Genomic DNA, 25,716 nt, shown 5'->3' on the forward strand with positions numbered 1-25,716 from the left:
TAATTTTACTGAATGTGAAAAAATACAAGTTAGCTTATTTTGAGTATGTTTTCATGGCAAAAACAAAGTGGTTGCACAGTTAAAAGAAAATATAACTTTTCAATGGGACCTGTAGGCAATATAGATAAATGTCACACTTGCAGATGGGATGTTTAGCTGTGGTTAGAAGAGTCCCCATCCCGTGTGGGAAGGATTAAGTAGGTCAAAGCCAGTTTAAATTCAGTGCACTTTGGAACAAAAGTGATACTGATGCAAATATAAAGATAAGTTCTGACTAGCTCTGAAGAGGGAAAAAATGCAACAGAACAAGACCTTAAACTACTTGTGAGGATTTTAGGTTTTTTAGAATTTAGCTGTAATTACTTAAAAAGACACTAGAACAAAAAGTTATTTATTTGTGAATTTAGATAAAAATTTTTCCATATTCAGCTGTTCTGGCATTTTGTGCCATGTGGAAGAATTAAAATATTGATATTTTGGTTCGTCTTCTTATTGTTATTTCAGACCTTTGAAAAAATCTGAAATTTGAATTATTTTCATCTTACAATTTAGTCAGTTTTAAAATGATAAAATTTTATATAAACAAAGGTACCTATGCTGAGGAAGCATTCTTCCGTATGTAAACCATTTCCTAAAGGAAGAAAACAATGAAAATCAACAGAGCAAAGCTTCTAGTGCACAAATAATTCTTACTTTAGTTCAAAGCCTTTCTGAAAAGTGAGATCTCCATCTGTAAATGATGGATCTAAACAAAGATAAGGTGGTAATATATTCTTTGAAACACAAATTGCAGCTTTCTCTCAATAAAAACATTTCAGCTCTTGCAAATAACAAAAAGTTGTTAAAAAATATCTCCAAAGGTATCAAATAATGCACAAAATTGTTTGAAAATGAAAGAGTTAAAGGAAAGTATTTGGACTTGGTTTATAATTATGTTCTCACTCTTCCTCAAACCCTTTTTGACTCAAAGACTTTTATGCAAGAGCTAGAAAATGTGCACCAAAAATATACTTGAAACTCTACAATGACATCATTAATACTCTTTGCTTTTTAAAGATTTCACTTTTTGAAAAATGTTAATTCACTTTCTTTTAAAATATTACGGGTTGAATTTTATTCATTTTTACACTAAATATTTTGTTACACTTGAACATTTTATTGTAATTAATTTTACCTAGTAATTATTTTCATTGGAATATTAAGGTATGCCTATTCATATTTTATCGTTAATTTTTATTTGGCATTTTATCATGCTTATAAATTTTCATATTTTTGTGTATTTAATATTTACTTTCACTGTTTTTTTTAAAATCATGGAATCTGAACATTCAGTTACAGTTTTTGTCATTTTTCTCTTGTATTGCATCACTGGGTATATATCACTCAAATCTTAGTTAATGGCCTTGAATATTTCCAAATTGCCAAATTTGACAGTGGCGCTAATACACAAATAGATAAATGTGGCTCTTTGGATGTTTGTATGAGAAGATAATCAGGGAATTCAAATATTCTGAAATTTTAATTCTCATAGGCTTATTTACTAAACTCATGATCTTCCCCCATTGTCTGCTCCACCAGCAGCCTCTTCCATTAGCTGCTAGCAATTCTTCCAGTTGTTGTAAACAAAAATCTTATCATTGTCCTTGATGAAGCTGCTCCTTTTCTCTTGCTACATGATCATCAACAGCAAATCCTGCTGCACCCAGAAATAGATCACTTCTTATCACCTTCTCTGCAGACACCCTGGTCTAGGTCTCCATCACTTCACTCTGCTTTCACCCTGCTCTCACTTTGGTGTCCCTACAGCAGCCAGAAAGATCCTCTTAAATGTCAGATCAGATCACATCACTCCTCTGTACCCGACCTCCAATGAGTCTTCATGTCTTTTGGAGTCCAGAAATCCTTATAAGTAGACTAGCCTTCACCCTTTGCTGAAGACTCAGGAAGAAAAGGAAAGTCTATTGTATTTACCCATATTTTTGTTTACTATGCTCTTTCTTACTTCCTGCTGCTCTACAATTTCTCCTTTTATTGTTTCCTTTCTGATTAGAGAATTTTCTGAAGCCATTCTTTTAAGGTAGGTCTGTGGTCACAAGTTTTCTTAGTTTTCCCTCATCTGAGAATGTCTTGATTTCCCCTTCATTCCTGAAGGATATGTTTTGCTGAATGTAGGATTCTGGGTTAATAGCTCTTTTCTTTCTTTCTTTTTTTCCAGCATTTAAAAATGTTGTGCCACTTCTGGCCTTCATGGTTTCTGATGAGAAATCCATTGTCATTCAAATTGTTTTCCCCTTATAAATGAGGTGTTTCTCCTTACTGCTTTCAAGATTTTTTTTTTTGTCTTTATATTTGAGAAGTTTGACTATAATGTTTCTTGGTGTTGATTTCTTTAGACTTATTCTATTTGGGGTTTGTTCAGCTTCTTGAATCTATAGGTTTACTTTTTGGGGGTCAAATTTGGGAAATTTTCAGCCATTATTTCTTTGAATATTTTTTCAGTACTGCCTTCTTTCTCCTCTCCTTTCAGGAATCTGATGATATGGATATTAGACCTTTTATATTGACTACAGGTCCCTGAGGCTCTGTTGATTTTTTTTTTTTAAGTCAATTTCTTCTCAATTGTTCAGACTGAGTAATTTCTGTTGTTCTATCTTTCAGCTCACTGATTTCCCACCCCCGCAACCCCGTCCCCTCCATTCTATTGTTGGGTTCATCTACTTAGTTTTAACATTTTCAGTTATTGTATGTTTCAGTTCTAAAATTTCCATCAGGTTCTTCTTTACATTTTCTATTTCTTTACTGAGATTCCACTTTTTTCATTTGTTTTAAGTGTGTTCATAATTGCTCGTTGAAGCATTTTTATCATGACTGCATTAAAATCTTTGGCAGAAAATTCTAATATTCTATCAGATCTGTTATAGCATCTATTGACTGTCTTTTTTTAGATATCTCCTGGTCTGAAAATGGTCCTTTGCTAGAGGTGCTTTTATTCTATTCTTTTTTCACATAAGGGAGTGGAGGCTCCCTTCAAAACACACCTTTGGGAGTGGGAAATGAGACAGGCTTCAAAACACACCTTTGGGAGTGGGAAATGAGAGGTGAAACTAGAATCCAAGTGTGTCTGACATAAAAGCCAGGCTCTCAGGCTTTCAAATTATAGACAAAAAGTATAGTGTGGTTCTATTTTTATGAGAAAAAATGTACAGCCAAATATTTCTAGCACAGAAAAAATTTAAGAATAGACCTCAAAATGTTAGCGGGTATTTTTTATGAATATGGTATCTGGATGATTCACATTTTTGTCTTTCTGTGCTTTAAATTATCTACAATAATCACTATTTAATCATCTGATTTTGAATAAAGCTCTGAATATCTCCCATGTTTGTTTAAACTTAGTTAAAGTTGTGTTTTTGAGGTTTTGTTTCTCATATGAATAGTCACAAATTATGTTCTCTAAAAGCAACTTATTTAAATCTTAAAAATATGAAATTACTCTTCACTTCTAGAAGCTTACTTGCAGGAAGTAGATTTAACACATTTTTGTCAAGCAGCAAATCTGATATCTGTTTATTTTCTCATGTTCTTATTTTTAATATCAATTTTGTTTGTAGTTAAATTTATTTAGAATTTAGATCACATTATTTTCAAACCAGCATTTTTGTAATAAAAAGATTAGAATATTTCATGCCTCATCTATTCTCTCATCCTCTTCTTTTCTTTTCTCTTCTACAGTCAGTATTTAAAGTAGCAACAGAAACCTTTGGAATGATAATATATTTTTTTCTAATAGACTTGAATGACATGGTATATTTTCATATCATGTTGCCATGACTACCAAACCCTTTAGCTCATCTTCATTTAAATATATTCACTGTTAAATTAGAGATGTAGCTTAAGCAATTCAGGATACTCTATAATTTTTGTTTAAAACACTGGTTATATGATAAGTCTCAAGTTCACTCTTTCAAAAGAATAACACAAGAGAGTTGCTGGCTATAGAACATCTATTCTGTTTCCTAATTCTTCTAAAGGCAGTTTGGAAAGAAAAAAAAAAAAGGCCAACACTCATCTAATAGAGTTTTTCAAGTTCTGTATAGGAATTTGTAACTCAGATACAGAGTAAAATTTATGAATATCATTAAATAAATCGGAAAGCTTTTTCCAAATTATAAGATGTCTGAATTGATATTGAGACCTCTTAAGCACACCCACATCAGAATATTGAAAGATGCTCAAATGGTAACAAACACCTCTTTCTGGCTTATTTAAAAATGTCTGCCTAGACATGGCACCCCTTCAGCTTCTCTCTGTGTGAAGTTGTGATTGTTGCACATTACAGGGAGCCCACACTGACTTGCTCAGAGGTGAACTTTGCAGACAGGAAGCAGTGGCCCTAAATGAAGAAGTCAGCACCCAAAACTTTATACTTGGTCATCACTTTTCTAGGAGCCTCGTATATTAGGGAACGAAGATATTAATTTACTCTGTGTGTGCATGCCTGAGTGCATGCAGCCATGTTGGAACGAGCCGGTATGGGACCAACATATGATTTTGCACACTCCAGATTGCTTAAATACTATTTTTTAAAGACCTGACTAGCTTTGAGGAGTTTAATTTTATTCAAATATTGTTCTTTCCAATTAAAAACAAAAACAAAATCTTTAAATAAGTAACAATCTAGCAAGGAGAAAGAATTGGTTTGATCCTGGTAACTCAGGTTTGACCTTTAAAATCATACTCTTTAAAAATTTTATGGAATTAAAACACAAAAAATGTATAAAGAGTCTTCTAATGGCTAATCAGATAGAAATACACATGAATTAATAAAGCATCACTGAATTTTCTAATATTGTGTTTCACTTCTGATTATTTAAATTTAACAAAAAGGTCCTACTGTACAGCACAGGGAACTATATTCAATACCGTGGGATAAATCATAATAGAAAAGAATATAAAAAAATGTATATATGTGTGTGACTGAGTCACTTTGCTGTACAGCAGAAATTAACACAACATACTATACTTCAATAAAAAATTAATTAAAAAAATTTTAAAAAATTAAAATTTTAAATTTAAATAGATGAGATTTTTGCTCAGATGAAAACTATAAGATCAGAGTCTAAATAAAATGTAAGACTAGGGCTTCCCTGGTGGCGCAGTGGTTGAGAGTCCGCCTGCCAATGCAGAGGACATGGGTTCGTGCCCCAGTCTGGAAAGATCCCACATGCCGCGGAGTGGCTGGGCCCGTGAGCCATGGCCGCTGAGCCTGCGCATTCGGAGCCTGTGCTCCGCAACGGGAGAGGCCACAACAGTGAGAGGCTCGCGTAACGCAAAAAAAAAAAAAAAAAAAAAAAAAAAAGTAAGAATAGAAGGCCCAGTAAATAATTGTAGATAAATGTATGAGAATATCAGGATGGCATGCAGCATATGTTTTTATTAGTAAACCTAATTTTGCATAGTCTTAGAAGTTTTTATTAAAATGGGCTGTTTATAAATCCTAATGCACTGTCTAATCTTCCTACCTCGAATTTCTCTCAAAACAGAATATTAAAAATAATTAACAAGTCAAAGCAGGGAAAGAATTCTAATAATCCATCACTTTGAATTCCAGGATCACAAACCGATAGTCACTACTTATTGCAAATGACTCCTGATCTTATTTTGATTTTCAGGAAAGCAAACCAATAATAAAATAATTGAAAGTGACCTTTTCATTTAAGTGAAGCAGGTAGAATAAAATATTTAATAGGTTTTAGAAAGCAAACAAAACATTGTGTGGTCTTAGTTGGTTTAAATTTGCTGGAGAGACTTCTTGTCTGTCTAGCCCTTTCCTCTGGAGGGAAAAAGTAGCTCAGAAAGCAGTAGTTTGGGGCCACTAGGTGTATGGCCACAGTGCTCTAGATTTTCCAGTGGTGTTCCACTGCATAGAATAAAATCCAAACTCCTTCCCTTGGCCCCTTCCTCTGTCTCTGTCTCATATTCTACCTCTTGTGCATCCTTCTCTATTTTCTAGCCTCAGCAGCTTGTTTCCTAGCCTCAGCAGCCTATTTCCATTCTTTAAACATGCCAAGCTCATTCCTACCACAGGGCCTTTGTACCTGCTTAGGATGAACTTCCTCAGATCTAAACAGCTCTCAATTCAAAGGATACCTTTTAGGTCTTTCCTTGAGAGCCTCGCTAAAATAGCCCTCTCAAGATAATTTGTTCATCTGTTTGTCTGCTTATTTATTTTCCTGTGTTTGTTTTCTGTTTACCCTACCTAGAATAATGGACAAGCTTCTTTTAGCACCATGCCTAGAACTGTATCTGACACACATTCTGTGCTCAATAAATATTTATAGACCGACTGACTCTCAGGGTGTTTCATGGATGGCTCTGTGACAGTCTGATTTTGGTGTAAGAACTAACATTTGCATAATCATTTTACAACTTACCAAGATTTCCATGTACAACATCTTGTTATATTCTTAGACGCTTATATAAACTGAGAGGAGATGAAGGTAATGTATTGCTGCCCAGTTTCTACAGTTTAGATAAGGAAGGGGTCATGTTGTAACTCCTATCCAGTGGTGTGGTTGATGTCGATTTCGTACCTTTCACTGTCATTTGTCCACTTTTCATGAGCCCCAGATGGCGATGATGAACTGACGGGACAGCAACATATGTACCGCAGATGGCTGTGTGAACTCTGTTAACAAATCTGCCCACATTTGGCATCAGTGCTACCTGATCTGACCACCGAGCTGCTGCCATCACCACTAGGCACAAAGTCACCTTTACCTTTTCATGTTAATTCTGCTTAGAATACAGAAAAAATGCTATACGCTTAAAGCCACTGGATATTTGTTAGTGTCACAAAATATCACCAAGAAAACTTCTACCACATGGCTGGAGAACAATCAAGGCTTAGACTTATCACTGGAGTAGGTATTTTGCCTGAAATATGAAGATTTTCTTTTTTGGACTTATGGAATCTTTGGGTCGGAAATCCGCTCTTCTAAGTGAGGAAAATAAACAACAGAAAGGCATAGTGATCTGTAAAAATCACTTAGCTAGTTGGTGGTAGAGCCAGGACTGAAGGCAGATTGTTGCCCTCCTAGACCTTCCGATCTATACAATTTATGCCTCTTTAGAAGTTAAATCAGACACTGGGTAATTTTTTAGGGCCGGAAGTACAAAAACAAGGAGAACAAGATAAAAATTGAAGTAATTTTTAGGCTGTGATGATACTAAGTGATTTGGATCTAATAAATACACATAAATCATTGATTCACTTGACAAATGTTTATTCTATATCTGCCTTATTGTAGGCTTTATTCTAGACACTGCGGGTACAATGGAGAATATGATAGCATTTCTTTCTCATGGTCAAATGGGGAGGCCAACAAGTAAACGTGTAATATCAATGGATCGCACTAGGTGCCGTGATAAAGACCAGAACGAGGGAATGAAGAGAGATGACATTCAGGAAGGGTTATCAACCCCAGTGGTGGTGCCCAGGAAGGGTTCCCAGAATCCTGATTCCAAGATGAGATCTAAAGGATAAGCAAGAAATAGTTGTGAGAAGAGGGAAAATGTTCCAGATAGAGAGAAGAATGCGCATGTCAGTGTGGATGCATTAACGTATCTTCCCATTCACTATGGCCAAAACACAAAAATAAAATAACAGTAATTTTTATTCTTCTAGGATCTTGTGAACTACAGTTTCTTGGATGGAATCACACACAGCACTTTAGTACCTGGATCGCCTTAGATGTATCTGTGTCGGCACTATCACTTTACAACAGATTCAATCTCCTGGCAAAGTGGGTTACAGCAAGATTCCCCTGGCTGGAACTGTACGGGGCAGGGCTTTATGAACTTTGAAGAAGGCCAGGTTCACATTCATCTGGATCACCTCCACACCTTCCTCAGGAAGTCTGTGGTGCCTATCACCACTATGTAATTAAAAATAAGCACGTTAAGAAGGCACTGTGCCTGATAACCTTAATACCCTGTCGCAAATGAGCAACATAAGTTTATTCTTGCTCTAACTGCCTTAAAGCGTTTAGGGAATCTTTGTAAATTAACAACGCTGAAAATGAAAAGCAAGTGAACTGTTTTTCTCAAAACCTATATGTTTATAAATCATCTTCACAATAATCACAATCATCATAAATTAGAATTTTCTTCCCTAAGGATAATCAGAAATAGATGTTAATCACAACCAAAGCTGAATGCTCCATATGTTTTCTTTCAATCTTCGACCAATTGATGCATTCATTTCAGATATTTGTCAAAATCTCACGTTTCGTTTCTAGTTTTATCAAATCAGCCAGAATAATTTTGAGTATACACATTGCTTCCTTCTTTCATTTAAAGGTAATTATGGGGCTTCCCTGGTGGCGCAGTGGTTGGGGGTCCGCCTGCCGACGCAGGGACGCGGGTTCGTGCCCCGGTCCAGGAGGATCCTGCATGCCACGGAGCGGCTGGGCCTGTGAGCCATGGCTGCTGGGCCTGCACGTCCGGAGCCTGTGCTCTGCGGCGGGAGGGGCCACAGCAGTGAGAGGCCCGCGTACCGCAAAAAGAAAAAAAAAAAAGAAAAGGTAATTATGGAAAGCCATCAATTTCCTGAGCCATCCATTTTTTGCTAGGTACGGGGACACAGTAGGTTCTTATCTGCAAGGAATTTACAGCAAGGGAAGAGTAGAACTGGAGGAGATGCCAGGAAAAAGGGCACCCATGCCATAGTGGGCTGGATCCTTTAGGCCCTACACCCCACAACTACTAAATCGGAATCTTGGGAGGGTTTAGCCTTGAGACTCTGCTTTAAAAAGCAACAACAACAAAAAACGCTTACATTATTCCCACACATGTTCAAGTTTGAAACCATTTTCTTTGGCAATATCAGAGGTCACTGAAGAGTCTTAAGCAAACAAGCAGGGTGAGGGGTTAAATGTTTTAGGAGAAGTGCTCTGGTAGCCATGTGAGGAGGGGCAGGAGATTTTAATTTTCCAATGCAAACTGGAATTTTCCAATGCAGTTTTTTGACATGGCATCAATTATACGATGAAGGATGGGGTGAGATGAAATAACATTTAGGATTCAGATGAAGAATTAGTTTCACACCTTATCTGATATTTTAACTGGTTGAAAGTTTAATATTTTATTTATTTTGTCTTTTTGAGAAAGCTTATTCCATTGGATCAAAATAGTTTAGTTAAAATATCAGGTCACAAAGGTGATAATGAATTGGAACTAGGCAAGCACAGACAGGGAGGGCACAAGCGTCAAAGCAAGAGACAAAGAGGATGAAATCTAGGGCAACAGGGACAGGATGGGAAGAAGGGAGTCATATAATAACAAGGGAAACATTAAAGGACTTGGTCCCCAATTGGAGGGAAAAGACAGGAAGCAAAATAGCTGTGACTTTTTTTTACATAAAAATTCATTATTCTGGAATTATTTGAAAATGGAACTGATTCAATAGGCTCTATCTTAAACGAGATCACTTTACAGAATGGTTCAATGGAAAACAGAACAAAAGAAAGTACAGTTCAGCATCACCCTTCACTGTTCTGAAAACAAACTGCATTGATGACAGAGTTTATGCATCAGCCTTGGATTCAGGACTGGCTCCTCTGCTTTGGGCCTCACCACACTGCAACAACTGTATGCTTGTGCGCCTGCTTCTTGCACTGTGCCATGAGCATCTCAGCAGTAGGACCCAAGCTCGCTGTTGTGTTGCTACTGTGATGCACACAGACAGGCCTTCCAATCTTGGTTTTAGAATACACAAACTGATTAATTAATTGCAGTGCTGATTGGAAGTAGCACTTTCTGGCTTAAAATAACTTCCAGAAAACCCGTACTGCATGCCTCTGCTTGCTCTAAGGCCATCCCTAAATACACTGTCCTCTGGCAGTATCCTTGTCCTGGAAAATCCACATGAAAGGCACTCCAGGCAGTCACACGGTTACTTAGGACACTGAATGTCCTATCGGGGAATAGTCTGAATGTGAGAGGCCCTGTGTGAACCGTAGCAGATGGCTTTCCAGATGTTTTTCGTGGTCAACAGCCACCATTGGTTTGACTTTGGAGATATGACCTGGATTTGCCCACGGTCTTTCAGACTGAATTCTGCAAAGCTTGCATAAATGAGTGAAAGGACTGCTAGTTGGAAAGATTACAGTTATACTTGCTTCATAGGAGTTTTTTAAAGCACTGGATTTGCTTTTAAGACGTAAGTTGCTAACATTCTCCAGTTCAAGACAAGTCTAGAATATTAGAACTGAATGGGGCCCGGAAGATGATTTAATTCAGTCCCTGTCTTATAAATGAGGAAACTCAGTCCCACGCAAGCTAGGTGAGGTATGTAAGGTCTGTGCGTGCAGAGGTTTAGAATTTAGTTCTTGCAGCAGTTTGTCTAATGCACAAGGATTCTGCTTTAGGCTTATTTTGATTAAGTGCTTATTGTACTTTCTCATTTACACCTATTGTACATTTCTTCTTAAATTTCTTCTATTTCTTTGGTGCTCATGTTTATTTTCTCTGTGATTTGCGGTTAATAAAGTTCAGTCAAATGGGGTGACTCTAATATAAACCAGCCAATATCATTATTGGTCCATTTCTATGCAAATCAATCATGTCTGTGATGTATAGTGAAATGAGAAAGAAACTTCTATGGTTCAACAAAAATGTCTACTCAGTGGGTCTGATCTTGAGTTAGTGGAAAGCATTTGTAACTACCACTTATTTAAATGTCAGGACTGTGCTTAAGCCTTTCACATATATCTTCATATTTAATCCTTATGGTGAGCCTATGAGGTAAGATTATCCTCTCTTTACAAATTAATAAACTAAGCCTCAGAAATTTAACTTGCCAAGGTCACACCATTAAACACTCAAAGAGCTGATGATCTGGGACCCAAATCTTTGTGACTTTGTAGACCCCAGCCTTACCCATCGTGGAAACTCCTAAGAAGCCCATGGGCTGCCATGTGAATTTCTTCTCAGAGGGTCAACAAGATTCATGGAGAGTGAGAAGGTTGCGAGGTATTTCACAATGGCAATCGTTTCGTAGACTATGGGGTCATTAAAACCAAAAGAGGAAAAAATAATTGGACTCTCTCTTTGCTTGATCCAGCAGAAAATGCTTATGTAAAGCAGATTTGGGGGATGTATGGAAAAATATTGTATCTGGAGGCTGCATCACTCCTTGAAAGCAAAACGCTACGATCGGGTTAATACTTCCACATTACGTGGCCCTCTCCTAAGCTGTGCGCTCACCACAGTGTAGTCCACTGGACTTCCTCCCCTTACTTTCATTCCATTCCATCCCCTACCTTTCTGGTAGTACAGGGCTCCTTGCCACAGCCTTTGCTGCCAATAACAGCAAGCTTGCAATTATAAATTTTAAAAATTAATGATTTAGCTTCAAAATTTTTAAATGGTTGAACACATTCATAGAAAAATCATAAAAGTACTTTATTTCTATATATTCGATCAAACTTCTGCAACTATGTGCATCTTAGTTTGTATTATATTTCATTTTTATTTTATATATTTTATTTCACCAGAAGTATAATGAGAAAGATTTCTTAATGGTTTCAGTTTTTTGAAAAAAAAAGTAAATTCTGCATCAGGAATCAGGGAAGATGTAAGAAATGTCTCCAAGTCCACATTCTAGCTCTGCCCCTGGCATTTTTTGCGGCCTTGGCTGAGACAAATCTGAATCTCTTGAGATATATATTTCACTCACTAAAAACCACATGAATCCTAAATACCTAGCTCTTTCAGAATCTGTGAACTTAGAAGATATTGGAAAAACATTTTAACTACATAATAACATAGGACAAATACGGAGGGATAGGTTTAATTCCCCATCCCCTTAAAAAAATCCTCATCCAGGATCTGAATGCTTTGGAAACCCGGTTATTTAGTTATTTAGTCATTAGAAAGGTTGCCTGCCCACCTGCCCCTGTGCCTCATGCAAACCACTAGCAGATTTTGATGTGTGCTTACGAGGGCAGGCAAAGCACTATCTTCTGTGTGTGTGCGTGTGTGTGTGTGTGTGTGTGTGTGTGTGTGTGTGTGTGTGAGAGAGAGAGAGAGAGAGAGAGAGAGAGAGAGAGAGAGAGAGAGAGAGATTAAATCTTTATTCCCATTCTGGATTTTAACACAAAACATCTAAACAGACTGACTTGTGAATGACTTTTTACATATCAGCCTACTGAACTGGAGAAACAAAAACGTCCTCTTCCTGGGTTTTTGACAATATGGCAACTCTAATGTGATGTGTATTTATAAATCTTCCCTACATTCAGAACAAAGGTTTAACTTTGTATGTGATATTTTTCATTCACAAAATATTTATATAGAACTAATCCTTAATCAAAAGTATGTGTTTGGGATGAATTACCAGAGTGAGAAAAGAAAGCAATTAGCATTTAGAAAATGCCAGGCTCCAAGGTTTCACCAAAGAGCAGTTAAAAAAAAAAAAAAAGTAATTTAGGCACTAACATGGTTTATTAAGTAGAAAGGACTCATATGTTTATGAGTTAGCAAGACCAATATCAGATAACACATTCTATCAATACAGGGGAGCTAAAAATGAAGTCTATGCTATTTGCCAGAAGGGAAGTAACAACGGGTACTCAGTCTAAGAGAAAGCTGAGACACTTATCTTAAAAAAGCAGCCTCTTCCCCCAAGATAAACATGAAAGTTACAAATAACTAACATTTACTGAGCACGTAGTATGAGCCACTCATTGAGGTAAGCATTTTAAAGACATTGAGACAGGAACAAGTATAATCCAGTTTTACCGATGAGAAAGCTGATGCTCAGAGATGATGAGTAACTTTGCTCAGTGTCCTCCAGCTAGCAAAAGGCAGAGCCAAGGCTGACAGATTCTGAGACCCACAGTCTTAATTACTGGAAGCTCTGGAATCTCAAGATCTGGAAAATTCTTAGAGGGTTCTACAAAAGGCCTGAATTAAGAAGATATGCCGGGGAAAAAGAAATGTAACTGCGTAAGTGGGTGAGTAAAAGAATAGGTATAATAAAGGTTAGAAAGGTTTGAAATTACATATAATTAATAAAAATAAAACTGAGTCTTTGGAAAAGTTGAAATAGAAATATATTCACTCCTATGAATATACTCCTATGATATTACGGACTAAGGTGATCAAAAGGTACAAACTTCCAGTTCTAAAATAACTAAGTCCCGGGGATGTGATATACAGCATGGTGACTATAGATAACAACAAGGTGTTGCACATTTGAAAGTTGCTAAGAGAGGACATCTTAGAAGTTCTCATCACAGGAAAAAAACTGTAACTGTATGTGGTGATGGACGTTCAGTAGACTTATTGTGGCGATCATTTTACAACACATAATATTGAACCATTATGTTGTACATCTGAAACTAATACGTCAATTATATCTCAATTTAAAAAATAAAAAAAAGATATAAAGCCCCCCCTGAAAAGAAATATATTTATTCCTTATTTTAGTACAGGAAACACACCTATTTAATATAGCAACACGAAAACTATGTATTACATGAAACAGATTCCCTATTGAATAAGCACATTTAATATATTAACTGGAAGTGTGTTCAGAAAACAATTATAAATCTATTAACTGAATTTTCTTTTAAATATTTTCAATTTCTATGACCATCTGAGCTGCACACTGCTTGCTGCACTGTGATCTAACATTGTTAGTTTTATCAGCTTTTAATAAAGTAATGAAAGCGGGAAAAGGAGAAATCATTATAAGAAGGCCAATAAACATTTTATGAATTTTTGAGTTAAAGTATCTCACTGGGCTGAGTCTATGAAGGAAGCACTCATTTTGATTATTTAATAGCATTTTTTGAGGCTTATTGAGTGCTGGGTACAGGAAGATGAGTAAGATGTGACTGATGTTTCAAGGAACTCCCAGTGTAGAAGAAGACAGTGGGAAAAAAGGCATGATAATCAGATCACATAGGTTACCTAAATTCAGATTGTGGTTCCTGCACTTCCAAGTTACAAACAACCTTGGGAAAGTTGTTTAGCTTTTCTGGGCCTCAGTTTCCTCATCTATAAAATGGGGACACCGTTAGTACCTGTATCATTGCATTATTATGAGGAAGACGTGTTAAAACAAGAAAGAGGTTATAAAATGCCCTGGTACTTTGCAAGCAATCAACCAATGCCAGCTGTCATTATTAGACCCATGATGGATGGCAGAACAGATGGAAACACAGAGAATAAAGAGCCTGACTACCTAGCGATGTGAAGGAAAACATCCCAGAGAGCTGATAAAACATGGGTAGGCTTGGTGATTAAGATGAGTTCAGGGGAGAAGAAGCAGTGAAAACAAAGGTAAAGGGCAGCAGACATTTGGAGGTAAATGGCCCCTAGTAGGTATGGCTGGATGCTATAGTGTGAGCGTCAACTGTGAGGGAGGGGTTCTGGGGCTAGAGCCTGGTAGCCTGTATCCTTTAAGTCAGTGCCTTCCAAACAGTGTTCCTTAGAGCCCTAGATGAAAGGTTTTGTGGGATTGCCTCAGACACTGCTAAGGAGAGGCCTGGGTGGGTAAGGTGCCAGGTCCCCTCCCTAGTTCTAAGCAGAGCAGAACTGCTTCTATCTCTTTTATATATTGTGTTTTCATGTAAGATTTTTGTTTGAATAAAAGGATCTGCTCCTTAAAAACTATTTGAATTTAAAAAATGATCAAGGATGGATAAACAACAAGGTCCTACTCTATAGCACAGGGAACTATATTCAACATGCTGTGATGAACCATAATGGAAAAGAATATGAAAAAGAATATGTGTATACATATATATATATATATATACATGTATAACTGAGTCATTTTGCTGTACTGCAGAAATTAACACAACATTGTAAATCAACTATTAAATAAATAAATAAATATCCACTCAAGTTTTGATCAAGGAAGAAACATGATCAGGCTTGAATTTTAAAATAATTTTGTGATTCCTTATTTTTTTTAGCAAAGGTTATAAAATCCCTTGGTATGAATTTTTCTGATAGATAGGAAGTCAGTATCGCTATACTTCAGGCTTTAACAGTATTGCTATACTTCAGACTTTAACAGGACTGGGGTAGGGTAGAAGTGATGAGTGATCACGTGCCATGCTGAGAACCAGGCAAAGCTCTCAGTGGCATTGGTACCACCCCTTGCGGGTGCCTTGTGAATCTCTGCAGATGGTTTTGGTTGTCATAAAAATGGAGAGGGTGCTCCGGCATTTAGTACGTGGAGGCCAGGGATGCTAGACACTCTGCAATATACAGAGTAGTCCCCATTCTACCTGGTTTTCACATATGCATGAAGGTAAAACACCTGGGTATAATTACAGAAGCCTGTAACCTAACTTTTTTACACAGAGTAAAACACAAAGTATTTTCAGTATGGTTCTAGTGTATACTGAATTTATCAGGAATGGAAGTGCTGTGTGAATGGAGGAAATGCTGTATTTTGTTCAATTTTCTTTTTTAATTTGCCAGGAGTGTTCACTATTTTGAAAAGTAACAAACATCACAAGGCATTTGAGTTCCCAATACACTCGCCCATATCAGTCAGCCTTTGTAGCTGCCACATTCACTATGAGTCTCCAGTGAGTCTACCTCTGGATAGATGCAGGTGTCTGATTACTTCATTATGTCACCAATGCAGTTGTACTCCAGGGCATTTATGTATTTTTCCTTTATATTACAGGCAGAGCATTATATTTATTTCTTTAAATAGTCTGTGCAGGTAGTTTATCTTGGAATTTCTCTGAGGCAAATAAAGATGTCTCATAAAATATTTGCTATAAAAATGGGGCTTGGAGTATGACAGGGTTGAGAGCCAGTGTGTCAAAGTAACACAAAAGTATTTTCAAACCACTCAGTTTCTCTTATACTATGGCGGATTGGGAATCAAGTTCATTTCTCAGTTTGACTTTAACTTTTCCGAACAGAGGCCATTTTTATTCACATGTTGTAGAAAATGATGGAGGGTGATAAAGCACTCCGAAGGCAAGAAGACCACTGTGTGCATTCAACACAAGGGCTGGGCCATTAAGGTGCAGAGGGGTTCATCTGGCAGGTCCAGACCACAGTCCTGGGCAGGATGCTACACGTTATTGTATGTCTACAACTTGGGAAAATGCACTTCCAGCAACAGGTCCTATTCCAGCTGCTTGTCTTGACACCCAGTCAAAAGTAATTTCAGGAAGTGATATATTACAACTTTCCCTTTTTTGTATTGGGGGCAAACAGTTTTTAATAATTTGTTAATACATATTGTAGACATATAATCACAAATATGCGACTATTCATTACAGGTCAAACTGCCCAGCCTTTAAAAAGAGTCAAAATATAAATTCTTTTTAAAAATTACCATGTTTTAAAAACCAGGCAAATCTTAATTTTCTTCTTTGGTCTTTCATCACTTTGGTCTGCTATTTTCATCAAATTGTGCCAGTTCATCAATAATGCTTTTGCCAGCATGTTATTTATGTATGTCCAAAGCAGGATGTTGTCAACTCCTTTGAGACATCCTGGGTCTATAGACCTCTCAACAAATTGACCTCAGGATGGACTCTTTGGTTACTTCATATGTTTGTTATTCTTTGACAAAAGCTTCTCTGGAGGCTGCATCAAAATGCTTTTTAGTCCAGACGTGGCCCCATGCTTATTAACTGGCCATTTTATGTTACAAGTACATTTCTAAGTGTTATCTTCTGCTTACGTAAGATAAACTGGAACCCTAAAATTTTTTTTCCAAAGAAAATGAAGAAAAGGTGTGGATTTATAATGGGATAGGAAGCAGGGAGAAGGAGAGAGAGAGGCCATGCTTTCTACTCATTAACTTTCCATTAATAAACTAAGATAAATTCTTGCTTTATAACTCTAATGGGTATTTGTGAGCAGCCTGTTGGCAGGCACCATCTTAATAACAAGTAAAAATATTTGATTCACAGTCCTAGAGGCCTTCCTCTTTTAATACCAATGTTAGTTGTATCTAATATATATGCAATCCTAGTAACTGGTAGTTTACGTAGGTCTTGAGACCACTTATTGCTATTTACTGTGGTTGTATCTTTAATTAAAACAATAATTTCCATGGATAAATAAAATAGCAAAGCTTAATTCAGAACTAGTTAATACCCGACTTCCAATTTATCTAACTATTAGGATTAATGGCAAAAAGTAAATGTTATAATAATCAGTCATTATGTTTTATCTTTCTTTAGCAATATAATGAGGGGAACAATTTTTCTGATTAATCAGAGGTCCTTGTGGCATGGACATATATACACTATCAAATGTAAAATAGATAGCTACTGGGAAGCAGCCGCATAGCACAGGGAGATCAGCTCGGTGCTTTGTGACCACCTAGAGGGGTGGGATAGGGAGGGTGGGAGGGAGATGCAAGAGAGAGGAGATATGGGGATATACATATACATATAGCTGATTCACTTTGTTATACAGCAGGGACTAACACAACATTGTAAAGCAATTATACTCCAATAAAGATGTTAAAAAAAAATGATTCACCCCAAAGGCTTTTCTAGATAACTAACTAGATCATAATATCTAACTATATTCTAATTACAACCCAAATATCTAATGAAACAATTCTGAAATAGATAATTCTTGTGACTTTTAAGAATACTAATTAGGCAATTAGGTATCTTGAAAGAAAGATATTTATTAGACCCTTTTTGAGCTCTTAATATAAGGATTTTGGTCTTAATCTTAAAATAGGTATTTGAAAAATATTTATTCACCCTGAGCAAGGTATTGTGCAAGGTGCTAATCTTGTTCATGTGTATCTCTCAGTGTTGGGCTTACTGGGAGTCAGTGGGAAGAACTAAAGAACGTAATCTGGGGGTGAAGAAGGGGCCGGCCTTTGAGCGACAGCGACGCAAGATGGTAGCCACCACGGGCTAGGGAGTAAAAGTCCCTCGCAATTGCCCACTGTTGGAAGAAATCGAAGTAGGCCAGAAAGGAATAGGAGATGGCACAGTTAGCTGGGGTCTAGAAGATGACAAAGACGTGACACTTGTCCACAAGATGGACAGGGATGATAATTGGGCCTCCAAGAACTGTTTATGAAAACTGAATACACAGCCTTAAAATAGAATGTGGACTTAAATACCCAGAAGCACCTCCCTTTGTAAGAGTTGTAACAAAAATTAATATGAATGGAGTTAATAGTTCTAATGGAGTGGTGGACCCAAGAGCCATGTCAGTGCTAGCAGAATGGCAGAACTCACATAGCATCAAAGTTGTCCTGCAAGAGCTTCGGCGCCTAATGATGTCTAAAGAAAATATGAAACTCCCTCAGCCTCCTGAAGGACAGTGTTACAGCAATTAATCAAAAAGAAAAACCACAGGCCCCCCCTTAGCCCCCATTCAACTTAAGCAGTCGTCTTCATCTTCCACAGTAGTAAAATTTCTAGATACGTCTTGTAGACCTCAAAGTACTGGAAAGGAAACTCCCATTCAAAGGCAGTTTATCGTAAGATACTGTAAATGATACTGATTTTCTGATACTATTTCCATTTGAAATATATAAGTTGTGCAATAACAAATCATTCTGTCAAGTGTAACCACTGTCCACATAGCTGAACTTCTGGGATCAAGAAAGTGTATTTAAATCGATTCCCATCATAACCAGCGGGGCACATCTAACTCAACTGTCAAAAGACACACCACGCAATCACCTTGCTGCTGATTACATGGCCTGGGGTCTCTGCCTTCTCCCCCTTCCCCTCCCCCTGCCTCCTCCCTTCCTGCAACAGCCCTCCAGCTGGGGGTGGCTTCTTAGAGTAGATGTGAAGGTTTCAGGTCACAGCCTGTGGGACTACTCCTGGGTGTGTGTGGGGTGCTTTGTCTGCACCCCTGGTTTCTTTCTTTAACTCTTAAATGCTGCCTCCCTTCCAAGCCATCATCCTCTTCCCAGTCTCCACTACCACCCTTGGCCGAAGCATAGATTGTAACCCCCTCGGCTCCCCTCTGAAATTGGCCTTTGGTAAGGAATTCAGGGATTTCCCCATATCTTCTCCCCTCACCTTAATCGAGGGGTGCTGCTTTTTCCTTCTTCCTACTCAAGTCCCTTTTTGCACCATCACCACCCAACACCTTCCAGGACACTTCCTTGCTTTGGCCATAAGGGAAGGTTGAAGAGCATCTCTGACCTCCCTCATTTAGTTTTGGAACCACACTTATTTACTCTCCACCAGCCTGGGAAATGAATATTGGGTTCTCAGCCCTGCCACCCTCTGCTGTCATCATCAGCTGATACTTTTTTTAGCTCAGGTTTTTTTTTTTTTTTTTTTTTGTGGTACGCGGGCCTCTCACTGTTGTGGCCTCTCCCGTCGTGGTGCACAGGCTCCAGACGCGCTCAGCGGCCATGGCTCACGGGCCCAGCCGCTCCACGGCATGCGGGATCTTCCCGGACCGGGGCACGAACCCACGTCCCCTGCATCGGCAGGCGGACTCTCAACCACTGCGCCACCAGGGAAGCCCTAGCTCAGGTTTTGATAAGGTGAAAAGAACAGTCACCAAGGTCACTCTGACCTGCCAGCTCTCAAAGTCCTTGGTCGTTAAACTTGGAGAAAGGCCACAGAAGACACTGGTAAGCACACACGATTCCTCTGAATGAATCGTTTTCTTTTCCTGTAATTGCTTTTGCTTTCAAAAATTGAAGACGTTTTAAACAGGGCTCTCATTTGGTCATCCTTGCAATCCATTTGGGTCTAGTTTGGAATCTGACAACTGGAACATAAAGAACCTTGAACTCAGTGCATACTTTGGTTTCAGTGCTGCTGCTTCTCTGAGTCCTCAGCAGGGATAAGAAAGAACTTGGCGTGCACGGCAGATCCCTGGAATTCCTGGCCAGTGGCTGCGTTTTCCACTTTTCTGTTCAGGATCACTAAATGCTGAGATGTTGGACGCATACCGAAATAAGAGCAATTCATTGTGTTCTAAGATTTTTTTTTTTTTTTTAAATTTAGTGTTTGTGGTGTAAAACCACCTTTTAAAGCAGCAACTATCAAGTCTGCAAAGCACCTGATGTTTCCATTAATCTTTTTCTGGGGAAAACCTTAGCTCTAAGGATTTAACATCCTGTAAGTAAAGTTTAACATAACAGTATTCCATAAGTAGACTTTTTATTGTCAGACCATTGCCTGATTTTAATATAATAAAAAGAAGTGTGTGTTAATATTTAAAAAAAGAAAAAAATGTAATCTGATAACAGCACTTACTCTTTCAGAAGATGACTGATTCCAACAAGCATCACCTCGATCTTTTATAAGCGTTATCTTCTCTTATATCAATATGTAATTATTTTCTACCTGGGAGAGCACTCTTTCTGTCTTTCAACTTTCTTTATACCCCACATTAACAAGCAAGGTGCCTTAGTTTACCATTTATGACTTACAATGAGATGATCCCAAATCGATCATTCATTTTCCCTGTTGTTCTCTCATATTCTATGCCACCACCTTCTCCATGAAGCCTTCTCTGAGGTCTCTTAGTACAAAGGGATCTTCTCCCCTCAATCCTCTATAACATTCTCCTATGCCTCTTCTTAGGAACCACCATATTTGATCTAATTTTCTAATTCTTCATGTATATATATTTCCCACTTCCTAGTTGTTCTGTTTCTGAGGGCTGTGCTTTTTCCGTGTGTACCCTTATTAGACACTCCGCCCCAAACACACACACACACACACACACACACACACACACACACACACACACACTCACTCTCTCTCTCTCTCTCTCTCTCTCCTGACCCATTCTCAATAAAATCTATTGATGCTTTAATGAAGCTTTCTGAGAAATTTAATTTTCAGATGTATTATTTAGTATGGGATATTTTCATAAAGTCCCAATTTCCATGATAACAATGCCAGCATCATACTCAAACTATTACATCCTCAGAAAGCTTTAGGACCTATAAATTAGAGTTTGAAATGCAAAAATGGGACAACATACCAAAGAAAGTGTAACATCTGTACAGGCATGATTAAGTCAGTAAACATCATTGCTTTCTTATGTGACAATAGTTTCCAAAATTCCACTGAGAACTTTAGGCAGGTTCCATTTAGTGACATTTATGTCTTGTGTTCTTATTGATTGGTACTTATGTCTTACCATTTGTTAAGTATTTTGAATACCACTCCATATACGTGAACTCTTCAGTGTCGAGTCATGGGCTCTCTTCTCCCCACTATAATGTTTGTTTGAGTATGTTACTGGGCAATACAGAGAAGAAAATGAGCACCCAGTTTTCTCTGCAAAGTTAACTGAGCTTATAGTGACTCTACGATCAAGGCATTTCATGAAAAAAACCTCTATCAACTGAACAAACAGAATAAACACTGAAGATAATATGCTCATAGATGAAGTTGAGCTTTGTGTAGTTCTGAGAAAATCAAAGTTGTGGGAAAATATTTTTTTGGGGCCATTGTAATTATTCACATATTTCACTGTCACTACTCTAAAAAAGTAGTTCTGAAGTTTGTTTCATTTTCTTTTGATTATTGTATAAAACATGAAATGAAAGTTAGTAACAAAGAAGCTCCCCTCCATAAGAAATGTTACATTTATACTGCTTTCACAACGAAATAGAAATACACTCTTAAAGTTGTATTTCAGAATTTGCAATCTTCTTTAAATGGAAGGTTTCAATAGAAAAACAGACATTTTAAAAAATATAAGTTTCTGACATTATCTCAGATAGTTTTTGAAATATTCATCATTTCTCTCACATAATAAACAGTATATTAAACTACTACATATAAAATAAATGACAAGGTACTACTGTATAGCACAGGGAACTATATTCAATATCCTGTAATAAACCACAGTGGAAAAGGATATGAAAAAGAATATATATATGTATAACTGAATCACTTTGCTGTACAGCAGAAACTAACACAACACTGTAAATCAACTATACTTCAATAAAAAAAAAACTATGTATTACCTTTCCTTTTGAAGACAATGAAGATATATAGTTTTATTCTAGAATCATTATTAGAAAAAATCTTTAATACTTAGGAAATTTGGAACACACTGTGATGGTACATTTTATATGTCAAATTGACTGGACTACAGTGTGCTCAGATATTTAGTAAAACATTGTGGGTGTGTCTGTGATGGTGTTTTTGGATGAGAATAACAATGAATCTGCAGACTGAGTAAAGCAGATTGCCCTCCCTAATGTGGGTGGGCCTCATCCAATCAGCTGAAGGCCTGAATGAAACAAAAAGTCTGGCTGTCTCTCAAGTAGCAGGGAATTCCTCCTGCCTGACTATAGCTGATACATTGATCTTTATCTTTTCCTGCTTTTGGATTCGAACTGAAACTGATTTTCTTTTTTCTTCATTTTTAGTACTCTGTTTTTCTTTTCTTTTTTAAAAAATTTTTATTGGAGTATAGTTGATTTACAATGTTGTGTTAGTTTCAGGTGTACAGCAAAGTGAATCAGTTATACATATATACACTTTTATTTTTTTAGATTATTTCCCCATATAGGCCATCACACATTATTGAGTAGAGTTCCATGTGCTATACAGCAGGTTCTTATTAGTTATCTATTTTATATATAGTAGTGTGTATATGTCAATCCCAATCTCCCAATTTATCCTTCCTCCCCTTACCCCCTGATAACTATAAGTTTGTTTTCTATATCCATGACTCTACTTCTGTTTTGCAAATAAGTTCATTTGTACCCTATTTTTAGATTCCACATATAAGCAATATCATATGATATTTGTCTTTCTGTGTCTGATTTACTTCACTCAGTACGACAATCTCTAGGCCCATCCATGTTGCTGCAATGGCATTATTTTGTTCTTTATTATGGCTGACTAATATTCCATTGTGTGATACTGATTTTTCTTTTGTTTTCAGCCTGCTGGCTTTCTAACTGGAAGATGTACCATTGGTTCTCCTGGGTTTCCAGTTGCTGACTGCAGCTCTTGAGATTTCGCAGCCTCCATAATTGCGTGAGCCAATTCCTAAGACAAATCTCTTTATAAATGTAAATATAAATATCACTATGGGGGGACATATACATATGTACACGCCCTGTTGGTTCTGTTTCTCTGAAGAACCTTGATTAATACACACAATGTAAATTAAAACTTGGAAATACTGACAGAAAATCCCTTGAATTACTATCTAACTCGATGTTTAAAAAAATCTTTTGATTATAATATGTATATTTATTTCCTAGACGAAATATTGTTGCTCATCCTCATAATGTGTTTTTCAAAAACTAAAATAGTTAAAACAAATTATAGATCCATCCCTTTTTCCTCAACTTGACTCAAGGCAAATTATAATAATCTAATCATTGACAGTTCCCCACAAAATTTATATCCACTTCAAAATCAGGATGATTTAAAAAACAGTTAATAAATTTCATATTTCATAATAAGAAATTCTTTGACTTGTAAATTAATCCTTTCCACAACTAATTGCTTTGTATGTTCACGCAATAGGGATTTTAAAAAGACCACATCCTATAAGTACATACAATGGAATATTACTCAGCCATAAAAAAGAACGAAATTCTGCCATTTGCAATAATGTGGATAGACTTAGAGGATAGTATGCTTAGTGAAATAAGTCAGACAGAGAAAGACAAATACTCTATGTAATCACTTATATGTGGAATCTAAAAAATAAAACAAAGGAATGTATATAATAAAACAGAAACAGACTCACAGATACATGTCATGACAATACATAAAGAGAAGAAGGAGAAAAGCAGTGGAGTGGGGATGGGGGTGAGATAGCAAATTTAGATAGTCAGAGGAGGCCTCATTGAAGAGGTGACATTAAAGCAGACTTAAGGAGATGAGGGAGAGATGCATGTATATATCCTTGGAAGAGCATCACAGGCAAAGGAACAGCAGGCACAAAATTTCTGAGATAGAGCTGGTGTGTTCTCAGAGCACTGAGGAGGCCAAGGTAGCTGGGATGGGGTGCACAAGGGGGAGAACAATAGGAGATGAAACCAGAGAGGTGGTGCCTTGCAGACCATTCTCCAGTCTTTAGCTTTTACTCTAAGTAATACTGGGAGCCACTGAAGGGCTTTGAGCAAAGGATTTACACCATCTCATGATGTTCAACAGGACTGCTCTGTTTGTTACAGTGGAGAGAAGAGACACTAAGAAGTAAGGTGGAAGCAAGGAGACTAATAAGTGGGCTATTGCAGTAAGCTATGTGAGACAGGATGCCTTTCCACATCGGTGCCAATTGAGCCCTAATCTTTGCAGATGACGTACTTGGTTTTTTCTACTACAGCACTGGGGAGAGCATTGCCTACTTTTCTGAGGCAAACTCTTGGAGATTCTTTTCTGAATGTGCAAAATAAGAGTACAGTTTTTGTTTTGACATACTTTAAAAATAATTGTTTTAAAAGGAAACCACAACCAACCATGGCTATGATACTGAACTGTTGAAACACTAAAGAATACTAAAAAAATAAGCCATTTATATACTCCTGGGCAAGCATCTAGGTGACAAATATTTTCAAGTGGATGGGCCAAGCACTAACGAGGTGGAGGAGTGTTACTATCATAACATTTTCATTTGAATCATACCACAGAGTTTGTTATTTTTCTTTGTTTTCATTACTTATCTTTATGAAAAACTCAACGTTTTTGACTGTCTCTCCAATCAATATAGGACCAAGTCTACACTGAATAGAGTTGATTTTGTGTGCTTTTGGCAGTTTTCTTACACTTCTGAAAGTCTGAGATTTTCTTTTACAGAAAATGTGTGAGAGGAAGAGAGGTATATGTCATCCTTGCTGTCTTCAAACTCACCCCCGATACTAAATTATCTCATAGTGTAGCTGCATGTTACAATACTGAGTCCATACGCTGAAAGCATCTGCTCTACTGCTTTTATGGCTTTTATATAACCTCTGGCTAATTCATCCTTTGGTTTCACATTAGATCATCATAATAACATGGATGAGAACTAATTCTTGAAGCATGTGATCCCTGTCTTTTCAGGGCCTCTGTACCTTGAAAGAGAGAATTCGAGAACAATGGTTCTCTACCAGGGTGATTTGGTGCTCCAGGGGACATTTGGCAATGCCTGAAGACATTTTAAATTATCAGTTTTGGGGAAAGGAAGTTTCTGGCACCTGGTGGCTAGGAATTCTGCCAAACATCCTACAGGGCACTGGACAGCTCCCACGGACACAGAATCATCTAATCCCAAATGTCGGTAGTAGTGAGATTGAGAAACCCTGTTCTAGAACAAGAGCTGAGAAGCACTTGAATGAGGTGGATGGCATTCCAAGCAGACAGAACTTTTCATCAGTTTGAAGACATCAAACTGTACAGAATGGTCCTCCTGGGGCTACAGTGAGTTAATGCTCCTCTACAACTGTCTTTTCCATAGAGTAACTCAAGCAGCAGTTCAGGACCTGCCATAGTATACTACAGAAGTTGCTTTGGGCTTTAATGAAATACAAAGGGCTATAAAAGCATCTTCTATAAAATACTAATGAGATTTTGCACACTGTAATTGAGGGACAAGAGGGTGACAACATCGCTTCCCAGATTTAAAGGAATATTTTCCCACTTACTCACTTAATTTCTTTTGTAGCCTCAGTGATGATGGTAAGTGTGCACCCTACGTGGAGGATTTAAGCCCCAATGCACGATGAAGAAAACCCAAAGATTATAA

At 37.3% G+C, this 25,716-nt stretch overlaps 1 protein-coding gene and 1 pseudogene across 8 annotated transcripts in view; one reads left to right on the plus strand and one right to left on the minus strand.

The window, feature by feature from the left end:
- Nucleotides 1-25,716, minus strand: part of B3GALT1 (beta-1,3-galactosyltransferase 1) — a 600,252-nt gene that overhangs the window by 184,209 nt on the left and 390,327 nt on the right. The window lies entirely within an intron of this gene.
- On the plus strand, nt 17,917-18,377 carry LOC115848837 (ubiquitin-conjugating enzyme E2 variant 1-like; annotated as a pseudogene).

Source organism: Globicephala melas, chromosome 7, assembly GCF_963455315.2.
Source record: "Globicephala melas chromosome 7, mGloMel1.2, whole genome shotgun sequence".
In the NCBI taxonomy this organism is placed as follows: domain Eukaryota; kingdom Metazoa; phylum Chordata; class Mammalia; order Artiodactyla; family Delphinidae; genus Globicephala; species Globicephala melas.